The sequence below is a fragment of the Triticum dicoccoides genome, chromosome 3B, assembly GCF_002162155.2.
Source record: "Triticum dicoccoides isolate Atlit2015 ecotype Zavitan chromosome 3B, WEW_v2.0, whole genome shotgun sequence".
Lineage (NCBI taxonomy): Eukaryota > Viridiplantae > Streptophyta > Magnoliopsida > Poales > Poaceae > Triticum > Triticum dicoccoides.
In genome coordinates, this window is record NC_041385.1 from 859,446,215 (window position 1) to 859,459,920 (window position 13,706).

Below are 13,706 nucleotides of genomic sequence, written 5' to 3' on the forward strand. Positions count from 1 at the left end.
TCTTCTATGTTGTTTTGCAGTTGCACATACTGTAAACATTTTCTAATATTTAGTGAACTTTTTTTTAATATATGATGAACTTTTTAAAATATTGTGGTTGTTTTCAAATATAGGACGAATACTTTTCGTATACGATTAACTTTTTGAATATATGATGAACTTTTATTTATATATGGTAGATAGATAAAAAATATATAAAATAAAAATAAAGATAAGTAAATTGCAGCAAGGTATCTTTGGATTTTAATATATGATAAATATAGACTCGGGGGCCATAGTTTTCACTAGAGGCTTATCTCTTGGACATGGCAAACGGTGGGTAAACAAATTACTGTTGGGCGATTGATAGGAAAGCGCATAGTTATGACCATATTCAAGGCAATGATCATGTATATAGGCATCGCGTCCGAGACAAGTAGACCGACTTCTGCCTATATCTACTAATATTACTCTACACATCGACCGCTATCCAGCATGCATCTAGAGTATTAAGTTCATAAAGAACGAAGTAATACCTTAAGCAAGATGACATGATGTAGACAAAGTAAACTCAATCAATATGAATAAAACCCCATCTTTTTATCCTTAATGGCAATGATACAAATATGTGTCATGTCCCCTTCTGTCATTGGGATTGAGCACCGCAAAATCGAATCCATCATAAAGCACCTCTCCCATTGCAAGATAAGCTGGAATGCTAACAATGCAAGCACATAGCAAAATGATCTTGCCTTTATAGGTAAGGTACCTCCCCAACCAGCAAGAAATGTTTTATTAATCCTATCAATGATAGGTTGCAAGTCTTCTTTCCTGAGATTGTCATAGTGCAAAGGCACCCCCAAATATTTAATGGAAATTGGTTTTGTACCCCCCTGCGTCCGGAAACCCAGCCTTCCACGGAAGGGAGCCTGGCGTGCCTCGTGTCCGTCCAGGGTGCTCAGGATTCCCGAGGGCCATTGTGAGCTCGTCGTTCTCTCTGTCTGGAACGAACGTCTCTTCCTACGCTTTCTCAATATACTCCTGAAGCCTCCTAACGGGTATTCGCAGTTGCTCTTCCGTCCAAACGCACTTCCCTGATACAGGGTTCAAGGTTCCGCCAACCCCGAAGAACCAAGTCCGGCAACGGACTGGCCATCTCAATGTCTCTGGTTCGACCCCTTTAGCAATCAGGTCGTTCTCAGCCTTGTCACACAAAGGTCGGGCTTTGAGGTAACCACCTGACCCCGTGCGATGGTGATGCTTCTTCTTCGCAGCATTAATCTTGTTTGTCGCTGACATCTTCTTACTTTTTTCCGATGTCTTGTGGGCCACAAATGCGGGCCATTGATCTCTGATCTTCTCAAATCGGCCGGTGAATTCTGGTGTCTCTTCTTTGTCGACAAACGTTTTCAGCTCATTCTTCCACCTCCTGAATAGTTCTGCCATCTTCTTAAGAGCATGAGACTTGATCAATTCCTCTTTAATTGGCTTCTCTGGATCCTCCTCTGGCGGTAGGGTGAAATTTGCCTTAAGCGTTGTCCAAAGATCTTCTTTCTACATATCGGAGACATAAGACGTCGGCACCTCAGGGTCTTCCTTCTTTGGCTTTAACCATTGTTGGATACTGATCGGGATCTTGTCCCTAACAAGAACCCCGCACTGAGCACGAAATGCATCCCTTGTCCGGATGGGTTCAATCGGCTTGCCATCGCACGCGATTGCTGTGATCTCAAACCTTTCATCCGAGTGCAACTTTTTCTTCGGGCCTCGTTTCTTTACCGAAGTTGAGCTCGATCCGGAGGGCTAGAGAAAAAAGAAGAAAGACGAGAGTTAATTAATATGTGTACATACGAAAACAATGAATGCATCAATTAACTAGTCAGCACGGGCTTAACTAATATATATATACCTGGCCGGACTCGGTTTGGTCACCGGAGCCGTCATCACGGTCTCCTTCTTGTACCTCTATTGGGTCACCGGAGCCATCATGAACATAGCCCTCTTCTTGTACCGGCATTAATGGGTCACCAGAGCCATCATGAACATATCCCTCTTCTTCACCCCGTCCTTCCTGACCATCAGTGTCGTTCAGAAACGACGCAACGACATCACTTCCTTATGCGATTATCTCCCCCAACATCGCTTCTGTTGCTTCATCTCGGGAGTGCTCCATAGTTTCTGCAAATATTTACAACATGTCAATTATTATTCAAACATGGTACAGATGGATATATATTAGTGGCAAACGTACAACTAGCTAGCTAATCACAATAAGGAATCATGTTAGTGGCCTCGACGCTGCTTCTCTAGGGTTTGGGGTGGCCTAGACAACGCTTCAAGGGTTTGGGGTGGCCTCGACGACAACGCTCTTTTAACTTGGTAAATTTGGGTGGCCTCGAGAGAGTTTGTCGGGTAGGGGCGCGGCGGGAGGGGGTAGGAGACCAACATCATTTTTTCTCTAGGGTTTGGGTGTCCTCGACTGTTTTGGTCGAGCGAGAGGGCCGAGGGGGGTGCTCCCGTGGTATAAGTTATCACGGTCGAGAGGGGGTATATATATCAACCGCCCCTCATGTTGAAGTTACCCGGGAGGGGGTTATATCGACAACGACGCGACATACATATACATGGGAAAATAATGTTCTCGGGGAGGGGGTATATCGGTACCCCCCCTCGTGTTGAAGTTCTCGGGAGGGGGTATATCGACAACGACATACCCGATAAAAAATAATAAGACAAAAGAAGAAATAAAAAGAGGAGAAGAAGAAAGGAATGGAAGAGAAGCAATCGAAGAAAAAAAAGAAGAAAAAAAGGAGAAGAAGAAAGGAATAGAGGAGAAAGAATAAAAAAATACAAATTTGTATTTTTTTATTCTTTCTCCTCTATTCCTTTCTTCTTCTCCTCTTCTTTTTCTTCTTTTTTCCTCTTCTTATTTATTTCTTCTCTTCTTCCTCTCCTCTTCTTCTCCTTTCTTCCTCTTCTTATTTTCCTTTTTCTCCTCTCATTCTTTTTCTTCTTCTTCCTTTCCTAGCTAGATATTTAAATTTTTTCTAAAAATTAAACTAACCTAAAATGTACTAAATCAGAGAACATATATAGATAAAACTCTTCTAAGAATCTAACTTGCATATATGTATACTTTAAAACATCATTAATTACAATTGAAAAAAATACATACATACATACAAAAACATCTAAAAACATGTAAAAAAAATCTAATAAAAATTAAAAAAACATAATTAACCAAATAAAAATTAACCAGGGGCGGCGTTGGACAGCGATGGCGGGGGCGGGCCGCGGGCAGGGGCTCGGGCGCGGGGCAGGGACTGGTGCGGCGCGGCGCCAGTGACGACGTGGTCGAGGGCAGGAGCGGCACGGCGACGACATCGTAGGCAGGGATGGCGCGGCGACGGTGTCGGACGGCAGGGGCGGCAAGGGCGCCGGCGCGTGGGGGCGGTCTGTGGGTAGGGGCTCGGGCGCGGGGCAGAGGCGACGACGACGACGACGAGGAGCAGCGCTGGGGCGTCGGGCAGGGAAGGCGAACTAAAATAAATTCTTCACAACTGCTAATTATATACCCAAGGCATTGGTACCGGTTCGTGGCACCAACCGGTACCAATGCCCTCCTTTACTCCCGGTTGGTGCCACCAACCGGGACCAAAGGTCTCTTTTCAGCAGCCCAAAAGGCGGGAAGCAGAGGCCTTTGGTCTTGGTTGGTGGCCCCAACCGGGACTAAAGGGTGGGCATTGGTACCGGTTGGTGCCACGAACCGGTACCAATGCTCCCCCTTTAGTCCCGGTTGGTGCCACCAACCGGGACAAAAGGCCCCTGTGCTGCCCGCATCGCGGCCAAAGTTTAGTCCCACCTCGCTAGTTGAGAGCGGCGCGCAGTGGTTTATAAGCCCCAATGCCGCACCCCTCTCGAACTCCTCTCCACTGCAGGGGGCCTACTTGCTACTGCTTTGCCTGATGGGCCTTCTGGGCCTACTGCGGGCCTGAATCCTGGCCCATGGATGGGTTTCTAGTAGTATTCAGGCCGTGGTGGCCCAGTTGGTGGCAATTTTTTTTATCTTCTCCCAGTTTTTTTTGTTTTCTTTTTTTGCTTTATTTATTTTGATTTGTTTCTACTTACAACAAAATACTTATTTATTTTATTTTATTTTGTTTATAATCACTTATTAATTTTATTTTATGATAATTCTTTTTGCTATTAAAGTTTCTAACAAAAAAGTTCTTTATGAAAATTCTTTTTGCTTTTAATGATTTTGATCAGAAAATACTTTGATAATTTTAGTTGCATCAATTTTATATAATTTTAGTTTCAATAATACTAGAAGTTTTTTATAATGTTTTGAAAAGAAAATACTTTGATAATTTTAGTTTCATAAATTTTATTTATGTTATTAAAGTTTTTTTGTTTCTACTTATCTATTTTATTAAAGTTTATATTATTTTGTTTCAAATTACTTATTTATTTTATTTTATTTTGTTTCTGACTTCATTTGTTATTTTTCATGCATTTACTGATTTTTTTTGAGCTATAAGACCATGAAATTGAAAAGCATTTGAAATGAACTCTGAAAAGGTTCCAAGTTGGCATGGTATCATCATTTCACCCACATAGCATGTGCAAGATAGTAGAGAGGCTTACGGCAAAAACTGGATGCACTTCGTGTACAAAACAGACAATCTCCTTCGAAGTATCAGGGTTTCATACGGAAACTTGTCTGTTAGAAATGGATTTCATTTCTTTTAACTTATTTGAACCTCCTAGTTTTTCTGTGTTCAAAATGCACCATTCAAAGCCACATCATCAATTTACAACCCTTTCTGACTTCATTTGATATTTTTCATGCATTTACTGATTATTTTGAGCTATAAGACCATGAAATTGAAAATCATTTGAAATGAACTCTGAAAAGGTTCCAAGTTGGCATGGTATCATCATTTCATCCACATGGCATGTGCAAGAAAGTAGAGAGGCTTACGGCAAAAACTGGATGCACTTCGTGTACAAAACAGACAATCTCCTTCGAAGTATCAGGGTTTCATACAGGAACTCGTCTGTTACAAAGGGATTTCATTTTTTTGAACTTATTTGAACCCCCTTGTTTTTATATATTCAATATGCACCATTCAAAGCCACATCATCAATTTACAACCCTTTCTGACTTCATTTGTTATTTTTCATGCATTTACTGATTATTTTGAGCTATAAGACCATGAAATTGAAAATCATTTGAAATGAACTCTGAAATGGTTCCAAGTTGGCATGGTATCATCATTTCACCCACATAGCATGTGCAAGAAAGTAGAGAGGCTTACGGCAAAAACTGGATGCACTTCGTGTACAAAATAGACAATCTCCTTCGAAGTATCAGGGTTTCATACGGAAATTCGTATGTTACAAAGGGATTTCATTTTTTTGAACTTATTTGAACCCCCTTGTTTTTCTGTGTTCAAAATGCACCATTCAAAGCCACATTCATCAATTTACAACCCTTTCCGACTTCATTTGTTATTTTTCATGCATTTAGTGATTATTTTGAGCTATAAGACCATGAAATTGAAAAGCATTTGAAATGAACTCTGAAAAGGTTTCAAGTTGGCATGGTATCATCATTTCACCCACATAGCATGTGCAAGAAAGTAGAGAGGCTCACGGCAAAAACTGGATGCACTTCGTGTACAAAATGGACAATCTCTTTCGAAGTATCAGGGTTTCATACGGAAACTCGTCTGTTACAAAGGGATTTCAATTTTTTTGAACTTATTTGAACTCCCTTGTTTTTCTGTGTTCAAAATGCACCATTCAAAGCTGTAAGACCATGAAGTTGAAAAGCATTTGAAATGAACTCTGAAACCAAAGTACATACATAGTTCTCCAGAGCATTAAAACCAAAGTACATACATAGTTCTCATTGAACAACATATAGCTCTCCAGAGCATCTAATTAAACCATACATTGAAATTTTATATAAAACATTTCAATGCAAAAACAAATGCGATCATAACCGCAACCAAGGTAACAACTGATCCAACTGCACAATGATACCAAGCCTCGGTATAATGGCATATTTTATAATCTTTTTAATCTTCAACCGCATTGCATCCATCTTGATCTTGTGATCATCGACGACATCCGCAACATGCAACTCCAATATCATCTTCTCCTCCTCAAATTTTCTTATTTTTTCCTTCAAGTAATTGTTTTCTTCTTCAACTAAATTTAACCTCTCGACAATAGGGTCGGCTGGAATTTCTGGTTCAACAACCTCCTAGATAAATAAAATATATGTCACATTGGTCGGCATAATTGTCATAAACAATAAATGAACCAAATAGTTATGAAAAGATAATATATACCACATCTGAATCATAGACAAGACAAGGGCCGACGGGGGCGGATATCAAAACCATCGCACTATATAATAACAAGGAATAATAAAAGTAAGAAAATTAGAGAAGTATCTATCTGAATTCAGATTTTTTTCTTTCAGAAAGAAGATAAGAACAAGAGGCTCACCACGGTGGTGCCGGCGACGAGACCGGCGCGGGTGATCGACGGCGGTGAAGACGGGGCGGGGACGGGGCGTGACGGACCGCTAAATCTAGACAAATCTCGTTGAAAATGGAGCTCGGAGGTCGAGTTTCGAGAGGAGAAAGCTTAACTAGTGTGGCTCAGGCATTTCATCGAACACCTCATGTGCATAGGAGGTGAACTAGAGCACCCAAATGCCCTCCCCTCGCCGGCTTGACAAAACAGAGCACTCTGGAGTGCTCTGCCGCGGCGGTGGGTATATGTAGGCAAGTTATTTGTCCCGGTTCGTGGCATGAACCAGGACTAAAGCCACCCCTTCTGTCCCGGTTCAAGCCACGAACCGGGACCAATGGTTGTGGGCCAGCAGCGAGGACCATTGGTCCCGGTTCGTGGCTCGAACCGGGATAAATGGTTCCACACGAACCGGGACCAATGCCCACGAGGCCCCGGCCGGCCCCCTCGGCTCACGAACCGGGTCTAATACCCCCCATTGGTCCCGGTTCTTGAAGAACCGGGACTAATGGGCTGGCCAGGGCCGAACGGTAGCCCTGTTTTCTACTAGTGCCAATTGAGATTGAAATATCAGAAAGCATATATACCTTTCATTGTGATAGTGTTCTTGACAAAAATATGCCAAACACAAAGTTTAACTTACACTGTTCAAGTAAAAAATAACAGAAAACAATGGCTTAGAAGCAATGATTTTGATATGGGAAACCCACTTTTGGTCGACTCACCTATTTGGGCTTTATGTTCTTGCCGCAGATGGTGGTGTAGATGATGTGTCGATTTGGTTGTCATTCCCCTCCACATATGGGGCCTCTCCATCATGCCGAACTTGCTTAACAAGAGTTCTCAAAGTAAACATCTCATTGAAGATTAGAACACCACAACACCAAAGACGTCCCATCACGAAACACATGATAAAGCCGTCGAAGCATACATACGATAAGATCCCGTTACCTTCTCGCATGTGATTATCATGGGGGTTGTTCATCCAGTAGTTCCGGCCCTGGTAGCGGCTAGTCCATGCTAAGGATGATCAGGCTCCTTACATGGCAGGAGTTGAAACCATGGTCGGTTAGATCATATCCACAACCAATGGCTGCAAATAGTGGAGAGTACAAGCATGTGACCTTGACATCCCGACCTAGTTGCGATTTGAGTGGCAGGAAACCTTCTTGGACATCTTCATATCCATCTTCCTCGCCGATGGAGAGGTCTCTAGCTAGTGTGATGTCAACTGGTTCTTCAACCATAACCAGGCTGCTGGCAAGAGGTGCCTTAGCCTTCGGTTTGAGCAGTGACCTTGTGAACCTCCTCTTTGTTGCGACCGAATCTACCGACATGTGTCCTATAATTTCATTATTTGCAAACTCTCTGTCCAGTCCAAGTAGGGACCATGTGAAGCGCCTTTTAGGCTTGATCTTGGCAGGGAAGCAGGTGCAGCGACATACTCAGAGGGTCATAACAGTGGAAGTGGTTGTTGCGATATTCTCAAGGGCCATGGCAGTGGAAGAGGGTGTGGAGGTATCCTCCTCTGCCATGGCAATGGAAGTGGGTGTGACAGAATCCTTGGCGACCATGGCAGTGGAAGGCGGAGTGGCGGCCATGGCAGTGGAATTGAGTGTGGTGGCATCCTCAGCGGCCATGGCAGTGCCAGCGGTTTTGGAAGCATGCTTGGTAGCCAGGACAATTGGCCGACACATTGTCCAGTATGTTGGGTTCATTAGATCCATGACATGCATGCATGAGCTTGTTATTTTGTTTTCTCTAGTCAAGGTTGAGGATTTAAGCAAATCTGATAGTGCATCCAATTCCATTGGAGCACACTCTTTGGTATTCTGCATTGCATGTGAAGTAGCAACGCTAGGTGCGTCATGTGATGCCATCTCACCGGTAGATTCAACCTCCTTTCCATCTCACCTGATGCCATGTCATCTGTTTGGTTTTGAGGGGAGACGACATTATTGGACTCATCCTCCTCCTCCTCCAGCTTTTCCGTTGGCAGCAGGTTGGCACACAGGCCCTTGAGGTCAACATCGCCTTGAGTGTTGGGCTGCCCTCATATTTTGCTGTTATTAGATCTCTTAATATCTTTTTTCCCCTAAAAATCTGGAAAGGGTTGACTAACTTGCTAGTCAATGGAAACCCACATAATTAGCGTGAACTCCTCACAGAATGTGCATAATAGCCACTATCCTCATAGCATGATCACATTTTCATCCAACGACCATTGATTGGTCTATGCAACGCTAGCAATCACTAGTGTGATCCCTATCGGTTAATTTTAAAAAAATATTCGCTAATTTCTAGAAAATGTTTGTACCATTAAACAAAATGAATGTCAGATTACAACAGTACTCAATCATTTAGAAAAAATTACGTGGTATTTTAAGAAAATGTTATACAATGTAAAACAAATTCATCTAATTCAAACAAAATGTTTCTTCCAATTCAAAAAATGCATGCTACATTTTTTAAAAGATTCATGAATTTCAAAAAAAATGTGACATTTAAAATATAAGTTATCCAATATATATAAAAAAATCACATCGTTCAAAAATGTTGTTTCATAGCATACAAAATAATGTCCCAATGTGTATTCGCAAAAATCTTCAGAACAAGTATTTGGAAAAGTTAATCATGTATTTGAAAATTGTTATCTGATTTCAAACAATGTTCCGAATTTAAAGAAATATTCACAAATTAAAAAATATTCCCACATTTTAGAAAAATCAACATTTTTAAAAATGTTCACGGATGTTCAAATGGAGAATAAAGAAGGATAATTCAGAATAAAAAATCAACCAAAAAACATGCAAAAAAAACAGGCTGGGAGGAAAATAGTGATTGGGCCGACCAATGTGGAACTGCGCTCTCGCCGGGGGTGCACATTTGCCCAGTAATACCCATATTTGCTTAGGGAATAGGAGAGTATTGGTGGGCCGACCCAACCACTATTTTTCGCAGTGGTAAACACTTTTGTCATACAATCCTTAAGAAGGTAACTTAAACGACCGCATACACTATGATTGCATCATGGGTGATGTCCTTAATACCCATAGCATTGACGATTCTCCTTTTTTTTGATGTGGGAATAAAAGGAGAGACCAAATTAATGTATTTGTATGTTTTGTCCAGTTTTTAAAATTTTAAAAAATTATGACCTGTTTTCAAAATCCACATTTTTCAAATTTGTATTTTTTTCCTGAAATCATGATCTTTTTTCAAATTTTGAATCTACTCATGTAAGTGTTTTTTTTTGAAAAAAATGAACTGTTTTAAAATGAAAAAGGATTAAAATCAATCGACCGATTACTGCTCAGCGTCAGCCAGGTATGGAGCCATCACATTGCGTTCCGTGATCCTATGAAGATACTCCGTATTTGCATGTGCGGCCTACTTACTTCCATTAGATTTCCATTGTTTCTGTTTCCACACCCTAGTGAATAGCTGGATGTGACCAGTTTGTTAACTCGCAAATGAAGGTGCAAAACAACCTTGTGGTACCTAGGCCACTTGTTAACTTGATGTGCATGCTCTTCCTCCACGGTGCTCAGCATGTACTTACCGCATAGTCTTGCCTGGTCCGCTATTTTTATATTCTTTAAAGTCATGGCCGTCGTGTTGTAAACTCAGTGGTGTTGCAAAGCCGCCACGACACTGTGAGGATGGTCGGTGCCGGACGCTCAACGTTACAACACTTTGCACGCCCCCCCTCCCAACAATACCCTGTCCATTGATAATTTTTCGCTGCAAAGTCAAAGTGTCGTGCTACAAAACCACAAGACACTACAAGGGCACCCATGCAATGCTTCAAACGAGACGCGTGATGCTACAAGGCCAGTCATGCAATGTTGCAAGTGCTACGCGGCAAGGCTAGTCATAGATGATGCGAACAAGCCATGTAAGGCTGCAAGGCTGCTAACACAATGTTGCGCGCTACATGGGAAGGATAGGCCATCGATGTTGCAAACAAGACGCGTGGCACTGCAAGGCCAGTCACACAATGCTGCAAGCGCCACACTACAAGGCTAGTCGTCAGCGTTGTGAGTGGGACATGACATGCTGCAAGGATGGTCACGTGATGTTGCAAGAGCTACACTGCAAGGGTAGTCATCAGCTGCAAGGACAAGGCTCATTGCAAGGCCGATCACACAACACTGCAACTGGGGCGGGAGATCTTGCAATGTCGGTCAAGCTACACTACAATTGAGACAGACGACGCTTCAAGCCTAGCTGCATATGTTGCATGTGGAATGGGCATCATTGCAAGGATAGTCATGCAACACTACAAGCGAGATGGACAATGCTACAAGTGTTACGCAGCAAGGTTAGCCACTGGTGTTGTGACAGGATGGCAAGACGGTCACACAATGTTGCAAGCGGAACAGGTGATCCTGCATGGCCAACCAAGCAACACTGTTGCAAGAGGGACGTGCGTACAAAGTCGGCCACCATCTATTCTTGTTATTACAAAGTTCCAACACCTTGTTGTGAAGCCGAACCACCGATCTAACGAGCTTCTTCTTCGGCGACTGGTGCATGAAAAAATGTAGCAATATTCCTTTTTAGAGGAATGCATCAATATTTTGTGATTAGTGTTGCATGGCTTCTAAAAAAACATCATATTTTTCTATAAATGTTGGTTGAGTGTTTATATTACAATCTTCGACGCACGGCCTCATTGCTACTCATGACAAGATGGGGCAACCACAAAAGACTGAGTGTGTGAATCATCCATAGTGTGAGTCATGTTCATAGTTGGGAAAACTAAAACAAAAAGAAAGGAAATCATGGTGGGCTCCATGCATCTAGCTGGCTTCTAGCCATTCAGCAGATGCCTAGCGTGGCCCTTTTAATACCATGATTTTTTTTCCTGCTGAACCATCAACCATCCACATTTTTTTAGCAAAGTTCCTCAAATTTAAGAAAATTTCATCAAATTTGAAAAAAATCATCGAATTTGAAATAAGATCATCAATTATCAAAAAATCATCCGAATTAGAAAAAAGTTCATCAAATTTGATAAAGAATTCACTAAATTTGAAAACAAATCATAAAATTTGAAAAACTTTTATCAGTTTTGCAAAAAAGTTTATTTTTTTAAATAACACGAAATTTTTAGAAAGGAAAAAGGCAGAGAAAAAAGAAAAAAGAAAACTCAAATAAAACTGCCTCGGAAATGACCAGTGAACCGGTAAAAAGCCGGTTTGCTTCCCAAAACCAGAGGATTCCCGCGATTGAAGAGAGATATAAAATAAAGAATAAAGAATAGAAGGCACCAGTCCTCTGATGGCCTAGAGGTTACGGTCGTTTGCTACGAAGGAGCTGATCGCAGATTCGAAGTCCCGACCCTGCATAATTTTCTGAATGTTTTAAATAGAAGAAAAAATAGCAAATAGGCCGAGCCCAATTAACATGCATGTAGGCTCCCATTTGTAGAAAAAGAACTGGCGCCTACAACGTCAAATAGGGACCGTCGGTTAGGAGCTCTCCAATTTGATGCCGTGATAGGGCAATTGTATGCTCGGCCTGGAAATGCATGTACGTCATCGAACTTGCCCCAAAAGTTGTCATAAATTATCCATTATGCCACCCGTAAGTAAAGAAAACGATTTGAATTTTTTCAAAATCGCCGCCGGATTTGATTCTTATAACCCGATACACTCATATATCACATACATAGAACCAGCGCAATGGCTAAGGCCATGGCCTTCTGCACAGGTGGACCAGGGTTCGATCCCGCCGTAATGGGCCGGCACATATGCCGGCCGGCACATATGCCGGTCGTGACACCCCCTGTTTTCTTATTTGCCTTTTCCTTTCTCATTTTTGTTTCTATTTTTCCTTCTTTAAATTAATCCGGGATCGTGACACCCCCTGTTTTCTTATTTGCCTTTTCCTTTCTCATTTTTGTTTCTATTTTCCTTCTTTAAATTAATCCGGGATTTCCAAAAAAACAATTTTCAAAAAGTTGCGAGTACTGAAAAAATATATCGAGAAATCATAAAATGTTTGTGAATTCAAAAAACATTCGGGAAATCATAAAATATTCATGATTTCGAAAAGCTGTTCACATATTATTAAAAGAATCACGAAATATGTTTTTTCATGATTTTTAAAATATGATTGTATATTTAAAACATATGCAGGAATTTGAAAACAATGTCCATGGAATTTAATAAAATGTTCACAAAAATTAAAACAGAATCGTAAATAACAAACAAAACGAACCATCGCTTATGTAGAGGTTTTATTAGGGGGGGTTTGTTTAGGTCGTTTTATGATTTTATTTAGTCCTTCGCGCATCGGGTAAAAAGGGGCTTCCGCGTTCTAGCTCAGTCAGGGGTCTATCAATGTAGTTGTGCTCAACTAAAAAATATTTCGTTGTGGCACCTTAGGAAATCAAGGTCGTGATGAAACCATCACATTTTCAATCTTTGAAATGACTTTTTAAAAGTCCATTCTCATCATGCCATCACTCAGACATAGTTTGTGAAATGACATTTGAAAATCCTTACCTCATCCTGGCATTTGATTCAAACTTTTTTTATCTCCACAACATCTTCATAATCTAATTGTTTTTCTCCTGTTGCAACGCATGGGCATATTTGCTAGTAATATAAATCTGACATAAATACATATGAATTTGGTACCAGGATAAAACAGGCTTACACACTTCCTCTAAAAAAATATATGTATACATGCTGGGTAATTAGTGTAGAAGAACAGTTTCTCAGATAAAAGTGTGACGAGGAAAGATTGCTAGTCATTCGCAAAAAAAAAAGGAAAAAAAAAAGGAAAGATTGCTAGTGCGTTGCATGAAAGAGGTTTTGTATGTCGTCCACTGATGCTAGTGCATGCACTGTCTCTCTACACTTGTTTTTCTTTGCAGGGCATATGTATCTCTCGGGGAATATTTCTGCGTCATTACCATCTTACAGTGACTCTTCATTCAATACATTACACATTTTTGACTTTTACTGTACGGTACACTGCACCAGGCTTCCCATACTTAAGCATGACATAATCCTTGTACGGGGTACTTTTCTGTAAATTTGGGCACAATTGTAGGGTCTTTTACAAAAATGGCATGGCTTACCTCGCATGTGTAAGATGCATCGAATGGTCTAAAAGGCAGATGTACCACCAAGAAAAGGATATTTTAGAGGAGTGGAAGAATT